The following is a 17,030-nucleotide window of genomic DNA, read 5'->3' on the forward strand; positions in this document are numbered from 1 at the left end:
TAAAGAATTAAATACAAAAGCTTCAACTTACTTGCATTGGTATTTTTTAGAAATTTACACTTTAAAAGAAAGCAATGTTTTCAAAAATTTATACAAACAAACTCAGGTAAATGTTTTATTATTTTATGATTAATTTATAGTACCAATAATCGTTTTTTATTAAACAACACCCCTAAAATGCTCAAAGTAATCTATTTATTTGAATTTAACTCACATTTTGCTTATATTCTGTTTCATTTTCAATGTAAATAATCACGTCAATGCTCCGAAAAAAACGAGATGTAGACTCAAACCTTGTTGTGGAAAATGCAGCTGACTTCAATGGCACTCAGATAGTTAGATACTCATACTAGTACTCATACTCGTACTCATACTTCCTACAGATAGTCGCTGCAAAGGACACTGCCACCTGAAGTGGAGTGGCGCAAGTGCGTCGTAAATAAATAAGCTGCATGATGCCAATTGATGGGGAGTGGTGCTGAGTGGTTCGGTGGCTCCATAGCTCCAAAGCTCGATGGCCCGGTGGTTCGGTGGTTCCGTGGCTCAGTGGCTCACTAGCCAGTATCCAAGTGAGTGGGCCAAGGACAGTTGCTTCAGGTCCGTAATTAGAATACATTTTGTTTACCAGAAGCTCCAGCTGCGACTGCACAAGTCAGCGCCACAAAATATCCACGTCAATGGGCGTGGAAAAAAGGAGGTGGGCAGAGGGCGGTGGTGGTGGTCAGACGGGGGGCGTGGCAGAGGGCCAAATTAAATTACTTCTAGAGCAGTTGAAAGCAGTCGGGACTTGGAAGGCAACAGGTGGGCAAGCCCAGCAACTCAGCAACCCAGACGTCGCCTTTTTAATATCAGCGAACAAGAGGGCCAAGATTTTCCACACGTTCGCTTTATTTGCAAAAAATGTATAGACTTAAGTGAATTCAAAAGCGGAGGCTTAATAAAAACCTTTCTTATTTATAAATAGGATTATACTGTAACTAATTAAATTAAATATTTATGTATATCCGAAGCTTTGATTTATTTTCAATATTTATGAATATTTCTTTGATTGCTCATAATAAACAAGGTAAAGCTTTTCCTCACCGCTTATGATTGCCTTAAAAATCCTGTACAAATTGATGAAGAGGTCCTGTAATTAGGATGTGACTGGTTGCAACTAGCTGGAATTTGGCATCGTGTTTCTTTTTTCCAAAGGTAACTCTGTATTTATGGTTTCCCCTTGTGTTTCCTGCTTTTCTAGTTGCTGCACAGGCAGAAAACAGTTTATATTTTTAAAATGCACATTTATTTTTCTTTAAGTATTAAAAATATGTGAAATACCTTCTATAAAAATGTTAAAGTAAATGAAAGTAGCTTCAAGGAAATTAGAAGCACAACCTTTGCATTTAAATGTGGTTCTCCAAGCTGCTTTAGCATGTTTTTCCGAGTGAGAAGGTGGTGCACAAATCAGCGGAAATCGAATGCCGTGGTGCAAGGACGAAGCCTTCGGAAGCTGCTCCCCTTTCAGCCATGGCCGAGTCTCAATTTTCCGCAATTACCCTTTTTCTGGGCCCCGTTAACAAGCAGCAATTAGTCAACGCCCGCGCTGCACTCGTTTGAAATGCAAGATGCAACAGGTGTCCTCTCTCCTCACTCCCTCACTCCGCTTTCCGCCTTTCCGCTCGCTTTTCCGACCGGCATTTCCCCTTCCAGCCTTCCCCCGCAATCGCATTCGGGGCTTTTTCCTGGCTCGGCCTGAAAGTGAAAACGGATGCCAAAACCTGTTGACGGCAAGTGGAGCGCTTTTGCCCGGGATGGCTGAGATTGCGGAGCTGTAATTAAGTCCACTGCATTTGTCATTTGTCAGAGGGGCTCCACAAGGACATGGTTAAAATGTCCTGGGTGTCCTTTTGCCGCTCGTACTTCAGCTGTCGCCTGCTCGCCTTTGTTTTCCTGTTTTCTGAATTATTTATGCCGGAGAGGAATATTTTGTACACCACTGCTGCCAGCAGTCCGTTAAAAAAATAAAGAAAAAAATGAAAACAGGAGACAGATTCAGACAAGTGAAAGCAAAGGAAAAGATTAACAAAAAAAAAACAGGAGAAAACGTATAATACTTTTGTTCCTTTCGTATATAATTTAAATGAATTGATTGGCGGATTACATATAATCGTAATTGCCTGCGGTTTTTATTTGAATAAAACACCTTTGCACATTAGCATTAAATCACTTAAATAACAAACTGATTTGCTGTTAGCTTAAACTAAAACATAAAATCACATATATTTCTTGGGCAATTTTCAGATTTTTAATAAAACGTTATAACCTTTTAGGCAATAAATAAAAATGTTGTGGTTTAAGGGGCAATTGATTGTCGGTTTACTGCGAATTTAATGAAGTATGCTGACCAATATATTAAATGGTTTTTATATGAGTGAAAAACTCCGGATTAGGAAATATAGGTTACTTGGTCAGAAAGGATATTGAAGGTAACAAATTTTAATTGTTTCCGAGTAAGGAGTGTGCCAAAGTTTAGCCTTTAAGCGCCCTTCGACTTTACCCGATTTCCCCTTCGCTTTTCCCATTTTCCAGGGACTTGCAACTGCCACTGCGAGCAGTGTCTTTTAATTTACTGTGAAATGAGTTTGCCCAGTGTCAGTAGAAGTAGAATAGAGCGTGGGTGGAGTGGGGGATGGGGAGGGGTAGGGAAAGGGGGTTGGCCAAAGGGGAAAGGGTAACAAGTAACAGTTGCAACATTGGAAGGGCTTGCAGGAAGTCGAGGGCCAGGGATAACTGCAATTGTTGACTTCTTCTAATTGACAGGATGGCAAAGTTTCCAAGAATTATGGCCAACAGCAATGGTGGCAAGGGGGTGGGGATGCGGGCGGAAATGGGGGAAGTGCTTAATTCGACAGTCTCGGAGATTTATAAGTCAAAAAGAACGAGGGGGAAAAGGGTTTTTTGCAGCGAGGAAAACTCTGATGGATGGAAATCGGGGATCAACGACTAGCTGCGGCCCTTTAACATCCAGAGTCCATTGAAATGTTTAAGACTTTAAACCAAAATATTTTTAATACTTTTTAACAATAATCAGAAAATTCTAAAGTGTAATAAAGGGGCTTTAGCAAATATAATATAATCAAATTTATTTAAATGAAATATAATCATTTTAAATTCAAAGCTTTCCGTTTACTGATTATAATTCACACACATTCAAATATACAGTGAAAGAACCCTAAAAAAGAGCCTAAAAGTTACGCACGCACTTTTCTACCCTTTAGCCGTAATTCAATTTGCATCCATTTTTGCATAATGCTGGATTCTTGAATCCCGGGAACTGCTGAACAGGCAGCTAATTGGCAGTTGATTAGCATTCCCAGCTCTTTTCGAGTCCCAAATTGGATCATAACCATAATCCCAATCAGCGTCGGGGTCACGTCGTGTCAACAGTTGATTCGGGTAGGACCGCTAATAAGCCGGGCTTTTTGTTTTACCAATTTCGCGATTTCGGGTGGTGTGAAATCAACAGTCGGCCCAAATCGAGTTATTCAAAAATTTCAAAAATAATTAAATCAACTTTGCATCAACACAGCATCCGGATGCTAGATTCAAAGTGAATATCTTCATGGAATGTAGCTAGCAATAAATCATTTAATATTTACTGTCCTTGAAAGGATTAGCTTTATTTTAAACACCTGGTGATCCTAAAGACTTTTCAAATCAGGTAAGCATTTTTAGATTGTTAAAACGGAAAACAGCAGAGTTATTCTTGAAAAACGCAGTAAACAATAACAGTTATGTTAGGAAAACCGTTTTCCGGTTTAAAAGCACAGAATTTTCAAACTAAACGTTGCACCTCCGCTCGTTTCGAACCAACGGAGGCAACCTTTTAGTTCGAAGGCACTGCAGCGACTCAACCACTGAATCAAGTTTGAATCGCCAAATCGAACCGAACTTGCGTTCGAGCATGTTGTGTTTTGTTCGAGACGATGCACAGTGATTCCTCATTATTATGACTGTTTTAAATTGGGAACTTTATAACTTGCAAACTCAGCCTTTATGATATTTAACATTTTAGCACTTTAGCATTAAAAATAAAACTTTTGATTTAGCATACAAATATATGGAAAATTGTGTACACTTTTTAGTAACTAAAAAGTAGAACTTAAAGTATAAAATGTATTCATGGTGCTTTCAAAATTTTCTATTTACAAAGGGCAATTGAATTAAATTTTAATTAAACAAAAAACATATTGTTGGACAGGTGATAAGGCATTATTAGTAAACTTAACGAAACCATAAGGCATTGATGGGGAGCTTGGGGTGCACATCAACAATGATATTCCCCAAAAGTTACCTTTGGATGCCAACCAATGACCCACTGTGCGTCGCTTGGTTCGCTGCCTTTTGCTTCGATGCGATTCAGTTCCAAATTTCATTCCGAACTTCGAAGTCGCGGGTGGAGGACGTTCGGCGGGAAAACACCAGCAACTCAAAAACTCAGAAACCAAAAATCCAAATAAACTTAAATAACTACAACCAATCTTAGACAAAACAAAACTTAAAAAAAAAAGAAGAACGTGTGATAAGAACAGCAGAAACAACAGCAACAACCAAAGCTTACTTTTGATTTTCGAGCGTGTGTGTTTGGATTTATTTCTTTGCCATATAAATTCGTGCAATCCGAAAACCCAAAAACCATAATAACAACAACTAAAACGTGGTTAAAAAATTCGTTGTTTTTTTGGTTTCACTTTTTTTTACTGTGCGTTCGAGTGTGTGTGTGTGTGTGTATTAGTTTGTTTGCTTTTTAATTAGTTCGACTCTTGTTTTGATTTTTGTCTTTTTTTTTGTGTACGAGATCGCTGTTTTGTGTTTCAGCAGAACAGAAACAACTAAAACCGAAACGAGAGCGAAAACAAGTAAGTGAATAAAATAAGAATTTACATTTGGGAAAAGCGAGAGTCAAGTTCATTTGTTGTTATTTGTTATTGTTATTGTTCGACTTTCAATTTAATTCGGTGCACTCTACAAGTGCGCTGCTGACGTCGACGTCGGCAGCGTTTGGGAGATACAGAAAACTGCAAGCGATCTTCGCGTTCCTCTTCTTCTCGATCTTCTTCCACCGCCGGCAAAGGGAGCACTAGTGAAAGAGACGGGTGTGAGTGAGAAAGAGAAGAAAAGGGAGCACTCAAATTGGGGTCCCGACTTTTTGATACCCGCTACTCACTGTGTTAAAAAAACATTGCATACCTGAAGGCGTTAGCTTGCCACCTTTTTAATGGAGATGTTTTGAAACCATAATATTAAAAGCAAAGTTCTTTCATAAAAGACTGAAACGTGTAGAGTTCATATAATTTTCTGTTATGTTTTGGCTCCACCGCAGTATACCCTTTTATCCAAGAAGTACGGAGTATAAAAAGAGAACGTGAGAGACCCTTTATTATTTTTTGTTTTTGTTGGTTTTATTTCCTCATACCAGGCTTAAAGATCACTTCTCCTCTCTCCTTTGAGTTCTCTCTCTTTCCTCTGCTTGAAAACACAGTTGGCAAAACGACTGCAGCTAAAAATGTATGACTGAAAGCCCATAAACAATTCTTTAAACCACCTACATGTGTTCTTCGCTCCTTTTCCATTTTACCACCCACTAAATGTTACCCAGAAAAAATTAATTTAAAGGTGGTTTAAGGCCTTTTGGGAAGTCCCCTAATTATCAGAAAAAAACAAGAGCGTACCAAGTGAATTTGAAATATTGTTTAAATTGAGAACATATATTACTAAGTATTTGTAGTTTTACTACCAAAATGTAATGAAAACATACATGATAATAATAATCCATTAATTAATACAAGTTTACCATGTGAAGATTGAATTTCACATGTTAGCACCAGTAAACTATGATTAATGGGTGTTAGTTATTCGAAACCTGCTAACTGAATGCCTTTTTGCAGCTTTTTGTTGTCGGTTAACAAATTCTCCCCCTTTTCAATCGCCACCCATAAAATTGTCAAGAGCTTAAGCCAAACCAAAAAAAGGGGGAAGATAAAGTGGGGTTCGATTTCGATACTGTTTTGTTTTTTTGTGATGCTTTTTTGGGGCTGTAGGATTTGGAGTGGTGCTCCTTCATCGATAGCGAAATTGTTTTCGCCAGATGCTCTTGGCCGTCAGTGGGTTAACGGCCAGGAGTTGCGACGATGCAGCAGCATCCAAACAAAAAAGGAAAAGAGGGAAAAGCGTGGCGGGTTTTTCCGGGGAAGTGGGTTATGACCGAGAATTGCTTGCTTGTCTGCGGTGATAACGGGCCACGAGTTCTGGTGGAGAGACCCAAAAACTCCGATCCCCGAAACCCGATGCCCCTTGACCCCACCAACCACCAACCACCAACCACCCACCATCCAGCCCTTCCGGGGCGGTTGAAAATTGCATTCCACGGATGTATCTTTGAAATAAACGTAGATGCCATCGCATTCCCCGGAGCGGAGTGCAGTTAAGCGCAATCTTGTCTAGAATTTCAATACCAAACAAAACGCTTGACGCTTTGACAGCCCCATGAACAGAGATGGGGTTAAGCGGCGGGTTCGGGCTGGGGCTGGGGGCTGCCGGGGGTTAAGCGGCTGTGGTAGGTTCTTAGAAGCAATCTAGACAAGTGGAAATTGTTCAGAGTGATGCAATTGCAGCAGACGTCAAACAGCAAGAGCAACAAACAAAGGCCGCCAAGAGCGGAACTGTAACTTAACATTTTTTTGAGGAGGGAAAAGGGTTAGCTCGTTAAATATGTCATTCCGAATTAGCCATATAAAGAAAATCCCTTTAAGAGCGTTTTCAGCAGGGTAATCGTTAGGTAAAATGAGCATTTATTAATATAATTTTTCTTTTACATAAAAGAGTTTAGAATTCCCCAAATCTTTGTGTTTATTAAAATCATTTACAAGCAACACCTAAAAAGATTTTCTTAGCACTCAACAAATCAAATCGAAAACTTTGCATTGAACAAGCATGAAAACTCATTGAAAATTTATCAAGTGTTGATCAAATATAAATAATATGCAAATAACAACAAATTTCCAGCCATTTTAGCATTGAAAGTGTAGACACGCATCTGGCATTATCCAGATCAAATATTTTGCTTGATTTACTAACCACACATAGAATCCAAAGCATAAACAAAACAGCTTCAATATTCTTAAGACAAGTTTTAGAAGTGACTGTGATTATTGAAGGCATGAAAATCATACGATTCGCCGAGTTGATTTAAAATCGTATCAATCTTTTCTTTGCGAAATCTCTTTCCATAGATATGCAGGCTTATCATTTGTTTTTTCAACAAGAAGGATTGCAATATTCTCTGAAATGGTTTGTTTGCTTTACGATAGCATAAAAGTTAATACATTTTTGATTTATAGAGACAGAAATAAATGTTATAAACCGATTGATAAACGAATTGATATTAATGTTGATACACGATGATATACAAAATATAAGTGGAATCTTAAGTGCAACGCTAATCTGTATAAAATAATAAGTTATTATGAAGTAGGTTATTAAATGACTTAACGCTTTTAAAAGTATGCCAGTTCAACTATTTTTTTTTAGCCAACTGTTTTCCGTTTAAACGATATCTGACTAACACGGGATTTCCCCGCGGCGGATTGTAGTTTTATTGAGGCAAAGTAACCCACTAACGTAAAGTAAGTATGTTTTTTTGCTCACCTGTTTTTCACCTGCCTTGAACGAATTTTCCTCGGCCCCTCGGGGAATCACCGATTGTAACGTTTTTCCCTGCTGGTCTCCGTTGAGTTGCAGTTCATTCAAATGCATTTCCTTGCAGCTGGGTTTTTCCCCAGTTTCTTCTGCTTATGCTCAAAAGAGGAGGAATGGAGTAGGAAGGTTCGCCTCGATTTTCCCAAGCTCTCATGTTGCCTCGAGTTTCGTTTTTCACTTTATTACCGCAGGACATTTGCTACTGCTGCTCGTGCGTTGAGGTCCTTGCCACAAACAAAAACAACTGCCAAAGGAAAACCGGCAGAAACCGAAATAAAATAAAAGCCACCCAAACCGCCCAGTTTTTGAGGTTTTTCCCCTGCATTTTCTGGGCCTTTGAAGGGTCGCTCCCATTTTGACATTCAACTTTTCGTGGCATTGTTGGTCGGCAACAATGGGCCACAATTTGCTGCTTTTATTTATGGAAAATTAAAATTAAAACTGATTAATTAAGCAGCAGCAGCAGCAGCAACAGCAGTGGCAGTGGCAGCGACAAAAACAACAGCAGCCAAATCAAATAAATAAAATAATATACGGCGCTTTTTTTGTCGGTTGGCTTTGCTGAACTTTTGTATGAATTTTTAAATTACTCGTATAAAATTTATGTTTTTCTTTTCAACTCTTGAACACATCGTAGTGGGTTGGTGGGGCGACACAGGGGGGAGGGGGAGGTCCAAAGGGGGAGGGTCGCCAGACCAGTTTCAGTTTTCAGACTTTGTCGTTGAAAATCTCCCGAACAAATTTCCGAAGCGTGAAGAGCGTCAAACGGCAAAAGGCGCCTCAAAAGCAGCTCTCAAAAACCAAAATCAAAACCGAAACAGCTGTTTCAGTCTTCTTTGGAACTCGATGCACTGAAAAGTTATAAATTAATTAAACTAAGTGTTAAAAATATTTATTCTATCTAACACAAAATGCAACAAAACAGTTGTATTAAAAATATTTTTATAAATTGGGTCATTATAACAGAAATATAGAAATTATTTAATAGCAAATACAAGTTCTTGTAAGTAATATAATTTTAATTGGCATCAGTAAAAATATAGTTTTACTACTGAACACATATAACGTTACAAACTGTTTATATTTCCTGTTTGCTCAGTACCTCTTGGCTTAAATTACCTAATTTTTTTTATTTAATGCAACATTGGTTTCACAGTAAGATTTATTCTGTGTGTAAAGTCAACTGACTTGTTGTTGCTACTGTTGATGTTGATGTTGCTGCCGTGTTTGATGTTGCTGTTGCTGTTGCTGCTGTCGTCGCGATCTCAACTCCCGATTAGAGTTGAGCCGAATTAGATGTCTCTTTTTGGCTTGATTGAGACTTGTGTTGAGTTTTTTTCCCTTTGCACATACCCTCTATAAGTCCAAGAGCTATAAACATTACAACTATAAGTTGTCTGCAGAAAAGTATGAAATATTTTTAAAATGTTAATATTGCCTTCAAATAGAAACTTCAAAGATTTTGATTTATGGGAGTAACATTGCTTAATTTTAAAATATTTTTCTAAAGGCTTATAATTATAATATGGAAATCTAATACCCTTCTAATGCCAAACGAGTTTTCTGTCAAGCTTTTAGGGCATTTAAAATGAGGTGTAAGGCGATTAGTTTTCCGATTTTGATTTGTTACTTGGGGTTCGTTCTCAAACTCGAACTCGGACTCTGTCTATCTGAATCGGAATCCGTATCTGTATCGCACTGGCTGTAAATGTATCTGTATCTCTGTAGCTCTGAGCTGTAGCTGTAGCTGTAGCTGTAGATGTATCTGTATCCGTGGCTGTGACGCCAAAGCTGACTCTGAATCCGAATCTGAATCTGAATCTGAGGCTGACTCAAGGTGACGTAATGGCAACGCCTAAAGTGGCTTTTATACGCTCCACCAGATCAAGTATCAATTACAAATAGGCAAAAGTGGTCACTTTGTGGGTCAGGGGGAGTTGGCCAACGAAAAGAAAGGAAATCTCTGGCTAAATTCAGTTGGGAATTGGGATCGGAACGGCGCTAACATCTGAGGTAAACAGCAGACAGACCGAGTGGCACTTGGCCGTACAAAAATATATCTGATTTGTGGGCAACTGCGAACTTTTCTCGCCCCGCTTCAAGTTTTGTTTGAGTATAAATTATATGTGGTGTGCCACTAAAAATAGCCGATCTCATTTGGGCTGTTGGGCTGTTGGGCAGTTGGGCAGTTGGGCATCTGCAGTGAGTGCCTCGAGGATTCGAGTTCTGTCTTCTGGTGACAGCAGCCCCGGGATATCAACTTACATTCGGCCAAAAGACCTAAAAACCCCTCCTGCAACTGACGCTTCAACTTTCCTTTTGGCCAGGCACTTTTCAACAGCTGTCACTCCCTAAAATCTGAAAATCCGAAGAATCCTCCTCCATAAGCTCTCCCACCAACCTTCAACTTCAACAGAAGCCCAAACTCAATTTTAATCGTACAGCAACAAACTACAAAAAAAAAAAAAAAAAAAACCCAAAAGAACAGAAAAACACAACACAACACGACTAAAAACTACAAGACTGTGAAAAAACGGTAGCAATAACAATTCGGATAGCAAATGTAAATAAACAATAAGAGAGGGGGACCGGGGGGGTTACAAAAACCAGATAAATAAATCAGTATTGTTAAATGTTGGCCGCAACAGCAACAACAGAAGTAACACCATTAATTGGCAGATTGGCAGAAAATTAAACAACCAGAAATTTAGCAACAGCAACAACAACAAGTGCAGAAATTAACTCGCTCAAGTTTGCCGTGTTTTTTAACGCCTCGTCAATGGCGCCCGCAAAAAAGTTCTACATTTTTTCATAATCTCCGCTGAGGAAAGCGATTTTATATCATCAATATTCTGTTTAACACCCCAATGTTTCCAGAGAAATCTATAAGGCAAAAACGGTAAGGTATTTTCACCTTTGGAGAAGATGTGAATATGCCAACACAAAAGTTTTCCACCTTATGAAATATTTATTTCGTTATTGAAGAAGTAAAGTTTTTGTATGGGTTAAGTAATAAATACTTTATGTAATTAATTTTAAATTTTAAATGGAATACAAAAACTAGTTTAAGAAAGGCAATTAAAATTAAGTAAAGCTGTTCAGAAACAAATTACTGGCAATACAAAAAACTAGATTTATGTAATGGTTTTTGCTGATATTCGAATGTCTTTAGCAGTTAACTGTTTAAATAAAGGTGCATTTGTTCTTCAGGGTTAAATTACTTATAGAGTTCATGGGAATCCTTCAAATTATAATCTAAATTTCCCAATCGTTGAATAGTTTTTACTTGAGCGTATTTATAGTTCGATTCGACTCCCATTCTGCTTTATTTCATTACCCATCAACGGCTGGTTTTTTTTTTTTTTTTTCTATCTGGGTCTATTGTTTGTGTTTATTTTTGTTAATCTGTGTCTTTTGTTGTTGCTGCTGCTGCCGCCGTTTTTTGCCTATTTGCACTTTTCCGTCGTTTATTTGTCTTTCAACTTTTCGACTTTGTGCTTAGAGTTCATGAGCGCCAAAGTTTCCCCCCTTCGCCAAAGCGAGTCCCCCCTTTGAGCCATGTAAACAAATGTTTAAAAATGAATTTTTCAATTCACATTTAATGTGGCAGCAACATGAACAATAACAAGCTGTCCATCCCCTTCCAATTACATTCGACCCACCGCAGGGGAATTGGGCGTATGTCGTGCGGAGGTCAAGGACGTGTCGAGGTCAACGCAGTGCCGTAGGAAACCAGAGGGGGGAAGGGGGATTCCCGAGGAACTGGCCACTGGGAAAACTTCACACATCGGTTTATGGGACACTTGGTCCTCATTTGCCGTCCCATTTTTCGTGGCACGTCTGATGATTTATTCATTACGCATCTCTAATGCACTTTCATGTGGTTTTTATGTGTTTTCTGTAATGTTTTATTTATATAATTTTATTATTTCCTCTGATTTTTTTAATAGTTGTAAAGTGCTTTGTATGTTTTATTTTACGTTTTCCTACTTCCTTTTTAATGGCTCCTCTTCATTGCGAATCTCTAAGCCGCATTCATAAATTCATTTCGTCATAAAACTTTAAGTTGCATAACTCCACAACTTTTGTTATATTTCACCATTTATATCAACTCTTTTTATTTTGTTCAGCTAATCTCCTTTTCAACCTGAAAATTCGTTACAATCCAATTTATTATACGATCCCCTGATTCTCATGTCGATTTCCCCCCCTTCGCATTATACAACTGCATCTCCTTCCGTTCGCAAAGCCAATGAAATAATTCCGAGTTCTCGGCATGTGGCGGATGATTAGCATTAATCAAGCTGCTGATGGCTCCGCTTATCATTACGATGATGATGCTTTGATGGATCCGAATGGAGAACTTTCCGCTGCGAATAAAGCAATCAACGCACCGATCTGCTCCGATCCGATCCAAAACGATCCGAAACGATCTATAAACACATTGTCTCGCCGGCCAGCGTGTGCCTCATAAAAATGTTTCCATTCGCATTTAGAGGTAATTACCGCACGGCATGATCACTTGGATCATCTTTTTCGTCCGTGGTTCTCGGGTTCTCCACCGATCTCCGAAGATCACCCTGATTTCAGTGGGATTTTTCATTTATTTTGTTATCCCCTTCGAATAATCCCACGAATTACGGATTCCAATAGCGATTCTCCCCGTTTTGTTTGCACAGTTTTCTTCCATAATTAATTTTTTTTCTCGCTTGATAATTATAGAGAGCTATTGACCGGGTACACAGTTTTTTACGCCTCACAATTTGGGGTTTACTTAGCCACTTGCAATTTGCATTGTTCTGGGCAAAAGCCCCCATGAACCACGCCCCTGGCCTCAATTAGGAAACAGCTGCATTGACTTTTGTTCTTACTCCGCTGGCTAAGTCTTGGCTTAGCAAGTGATTATACGTGAATGCAGTTTCCACATAAATATATACATATATATATAATATATAGAATATATAGGCGCACATGTCGGTGTCAAACAGAGACAAAGAAGTGTACGTAATTTGCTTTAAATATTTATAGAGTGTTCACTGTCTGCCGCACTCATCGTGATTGCGGAGAGTTAGAATTGGAATCAGTTCAGTGGCAAAGTTGACAACTCATTGTTGGGACTTACACTGCACAAAATGGGTCAATCTCAAGCAAAAACAAGCCAAGAAAGCTCAGAGATTGAAAAATACAGGTTAAAACGTTTCGAATGTATTTTCTACAAAATATATTAATACAAGTACTTTTTTTTTGGCTTAGGAAAATCTTCTTAAACCACAAATAAATGTAGAAAGTAGCGTAGTATTTCTTTAAGTGCATTCGCTTGTTGATGATGACGATGACTGTGTCTGAAACTAATGCGCCACTCACAACACGACACTTGCATCAAACGAGTATCATATCAAATGTTAATGAGCAATTTGTGCATAATCACGGCGCACAAGCCGCAAAAGCCAAAAAAGCCGCACATTGCGAAATCAGAAGTGGCATGCGTTTAGCGCGCTGCAACAAAAGCACAAGTGGCAGCAGCAACAACAGCAGCAGCAACAACAGCAGCAGCAACAGCACCATCACAGCGGCAACATCACAGCAGCAGCAGCAGCAGCCACCAACAAGTGGAGCAATCAGTCACAGAATTTTGTTTTGGGGAAGCTGCAACATTGGAGTTTCACTCTAGTCAAAGTGCACGATTAGCAACCCAAAATTATTCATGAAACCAGAAATTTAATGACGAAACAATGAGGCTCAGAACCCAACCACCATATTAATTTATATAATTTTTCTTGATCTTTATAAACTTACAGATAAGTTCATTTTTATGTTGACAATTCATTTTTATTCTGTTTGAAGAACTTTAAAAGGAAATATCTTTTGCCATTTTCTGCAGGGTTTTCCCTAAAAAATATATTTTTCTATAAGTAACTTAGTTTTCAAATTCCTTACGTAATGGATCTTCGTGCTTATCGACACTGTTACCAAACACGTTTCTTTTGGCCAGACAAGGAGTATCAAAGTCTTTGCATCGCATTTATCAACCGTAATCGATCTGCACACAACAAATTGCGATTGCATTGTCGAACTTTGGGCTTCACACATATACATATATGTACACCTTCATATGTACATAGAGATATACTATATATGTATATATATTCACGATCGGGCGTATCTGGGCGTCTGCTTCCTGCCGGTGCACTTGGCACTTAACACTCGGCACTCGGCTGCAACTCGGGTTCATTCAAATGCCCGATATCGGGGCTGTAAATGAGCAAACAATTGCGCTTTGTCAAATGACATAATCCCCCATAAATATTGTATAAACAATATGGAATTGAGTTCTATCTGCTGCAGTTGCTGCTATTTCTGTTATTTCTCTACTGTCGATGCGTCATAAGACGGCGTGAAATGTAAGTCACTGCACTTGAAGAAAAGTCACCACGCGTACTCCACTTATAAGTCCTGTAAACAAGTGAGGAATTATATATAATAATATTAATAATTCAAAACTGTTAAAGAAATGTGAAATGTTTAGTAACTGAAATTGAACTTAAAAGTGAAAATAATTAATATATATATATTTATTAAAACATATAAATAGGGTTTCCTTAATTAAATTTTTCTTTTATTTTTTATAAACTTTGAAATTATTGTGCATATTTTTTTCCGTGTGGGGATAGACAAAAGAATGGATTGTGGGGGAATTACTTGAATAACTGAGCTAGTTACACCACCGTTACAATAAGCTGTAGGCGTGACAAGTAAAACAGCAACAGCAGCAACAGCAATAGCAACAGCAACAGCAACAACAGCAATAACAACAGCAACAACATCAGCAATCAGCTGCTGATACAAATTAATTACGACGCAGACAGAGCGCAGACGACAACTGTCTCATATATACACACCACATATACATATATACAAGCATATATATAGACATATATCGCGTGGGGAGATCTCGGCTTGACATTGGCATCTCTCGGCAAGAAGGGAAGCCAGCCAAGTGCCCGGCAAACCGGCAGAGCAAGTGCCGTAATCCGAGATACCGCCACCGATCTCGGCATCTTCGCAGCTGCACCATAAAATATATATATATATCTGTATAGTATATATGTATGTACATTTATGGTTATAAAAAAAAAAACAAAATGTAAAACAGGAAGTAATCGGTCTCCTTTGCATGCGAGCGATTTACAATAAATAATTATGATAATGTTGCTGCTTTTGCTGCTGGCAATGTCAGAGATGAATCTCGAATCTCGAATCTGGAATCTTGAATCTCGAATCTCGGGCAATGACACAGCTAAATCGACAGGAAGGAAGTGTTTGCACTTGTTAATGCCGCCACTCCAGAGACCGGAACCCCGATCTCCGATCTCCGATCTCCGATCTCGGATCTCTGAGCTCGTATCTCCAACCTCCAATCTCCGATTGCCACCACGCCCACCGAGCAACATGTGCATCAGGAGCAGCAGCAGCAGCAGCAACATCATCATCATATCGGCAACACCTTCGAATAAAAAATAGGAGGGCGGTGTTGGAGGCGTGGCAAAAGCAATATCTGCCTGTCATAAAAGTCAGAACCTGAGCTATCAGTTAAATCAGCAAATGGAGTGCACTAAAATAGGGATTTAAGTGCCAAATACTTGGAATAAATATACAAAAATCAACTGGTCAGCGATATCCATAAAAATTTTAACTAGACATTTTAATTACAAAAAGTTGTTAATGAAAAATAAGATAGCAACTGAATGAAAAATATAAATTATAAAAGAAAAACATAAATTATTTATATAAAAATTTTTAACATACATTCTACTAAGCTTTAAATATGCAAAATACAGAATACAGTTTTTTCAATAACAAAGTCACCTTTCTGTAACTTAGAAATAACACTTTAAAAATATACATTTGTTTACTGAATAAATACTGCAAAGAATGCCTAAAAATCAAGCAACTTAAGTCGCGGCCTAATGTCAAAACAATTTATTCAAACTTTGCGAAGAAACAAGTAAACAAAGGTTCCAACTTTTTGGCTTAACCACGTCGTTCTCAAAACATTTCCACCGCACCATTAAAGCTCTTTCGCCCACAAAAGGGATTTTTCAACTTTCTTTTTGAAGAACACTTTCCCTTTTCTTTTTTCTTTTTCCTTTTTTTTTTTTTTTTTGGCGGGGTCCACAGATGTCGTTCGGCAGTGTTGTTCTTTTGAGTTTTATGTGCGAGTGTCTGTCTTTATTTGACTTTCTGGCACTCTTGTTCGGCTACAATTTCGTTGTTCGTTGTTCGCCCGTCTTGAATTTCGTCGCACTTGGCGTAAAATAAAAACGAAAAAAAAAAATAATAACAAAATATAAAACAAAAAAGGAAAATTATCGAAGGGGTTTAAGACACTGGTCCAAGTATTTGTGACATTCGAATTTCAAGCTGGTCAGAGTGCAAATAATTCCTGGAATTGCTTGCATTCCTCAAACATTATTATTGTCACTCCCCGCACTCGTTATCGAACACTCACTGTACCCGTAATTATGCCACCGAATATTCCCAGAGAGAGAATTTTATTTTGTGCCAAAAAATGTTCACCTGAACATTTTCACATTGTGTTTCGTTTTTTCCCTTGGCGATTTTTTATGCTGTACAAGTTAATGGTAAACAAATAGTAAAAATGGAATGCTCAAATTTTGGCCATTCAGAAAACAGTTTACCATCAAAGAGTAAATATTTCGGGGAATCAAACGATTACCAAGTCAATGAAAAATAGTTTGCAGATATTCCTCATTAATAAAAATACTAAGCACTGAATAAACAATGTGAAAAACTATTTGATTTGATTAATATTAATGGGGCATTTATTTCCTGAATATACATTGTACTATATATTCTTTGTGTAATTAACTAAAAAGAAAGCTGTAATTCCAATTGATTTAAAGTTGAAGTACTCCGTGTAATTGGACCGATACAGTTTACGAGCTTAGTGGAATTTGTCCGCAGTATCATTATATGATTATTGCCCCTGTGGCGACCTTCCCCTCCCCCTTCTCCTCCCCCTTCCCCTGGAATCGCCCGCATGTTTTTCCCTTTGGAGCGGAAGCCACCAAACAAGCGGGATTCATGCGCACATCATCATTATCATCGGGCGATTATTATGCATTATGTGTGCCCCGATTACCATCTCCGTTTGTCGGACGGAGGGATTCCCGCTGTTCTACAAGAGGAATGGGGGAAGGAGGAGTGGAAGGGGGGGGAAATACTGGCGGGGAGTTGGTAAGGATAAGCGGACTTTACGCAACTTTGCA

The 17,030-nt window shown here is 38.5% G+C and overlaps 1 protein-coding gene across 1 annotated transcript in view; it reads left to right on the forward strand.

Annotated features, from left to right (window-relative positions):
• Positions 1 to 4,426: 4,426 nt before the first annotated feature.
• LOC108094583 (adenylate cyclase type 9) overlaps positions 4,427 to 17,030 on the forward strand; it is a 50,053-nt gene continuing 37,449 nt past the window's right edge. Inside the window, 1 exon segment of the mRNA XM_017195200.2 lies at positions 4,427 to 4,901. The gene's annotated coding sequence lies outside the window, so the exon portion shown is untranslated.

This window comes from Drosophila ficusphila, unplaced genomic scaffold, assembly GCF_018152265.1.
Source record: "Drosophila ficusphila isolate 14025-0441.05 unplaced genomic scaffold, ASM1815226v1 contig_198, whole genome shotgun sequence".
Taxonomy (NCBI): domain Eukaryota; kingdom Metazoa; phylum Arthropoda; class Insecta; order Diptera; family Drosophilidae; genus Drosophila; species Drosophila ficusphila.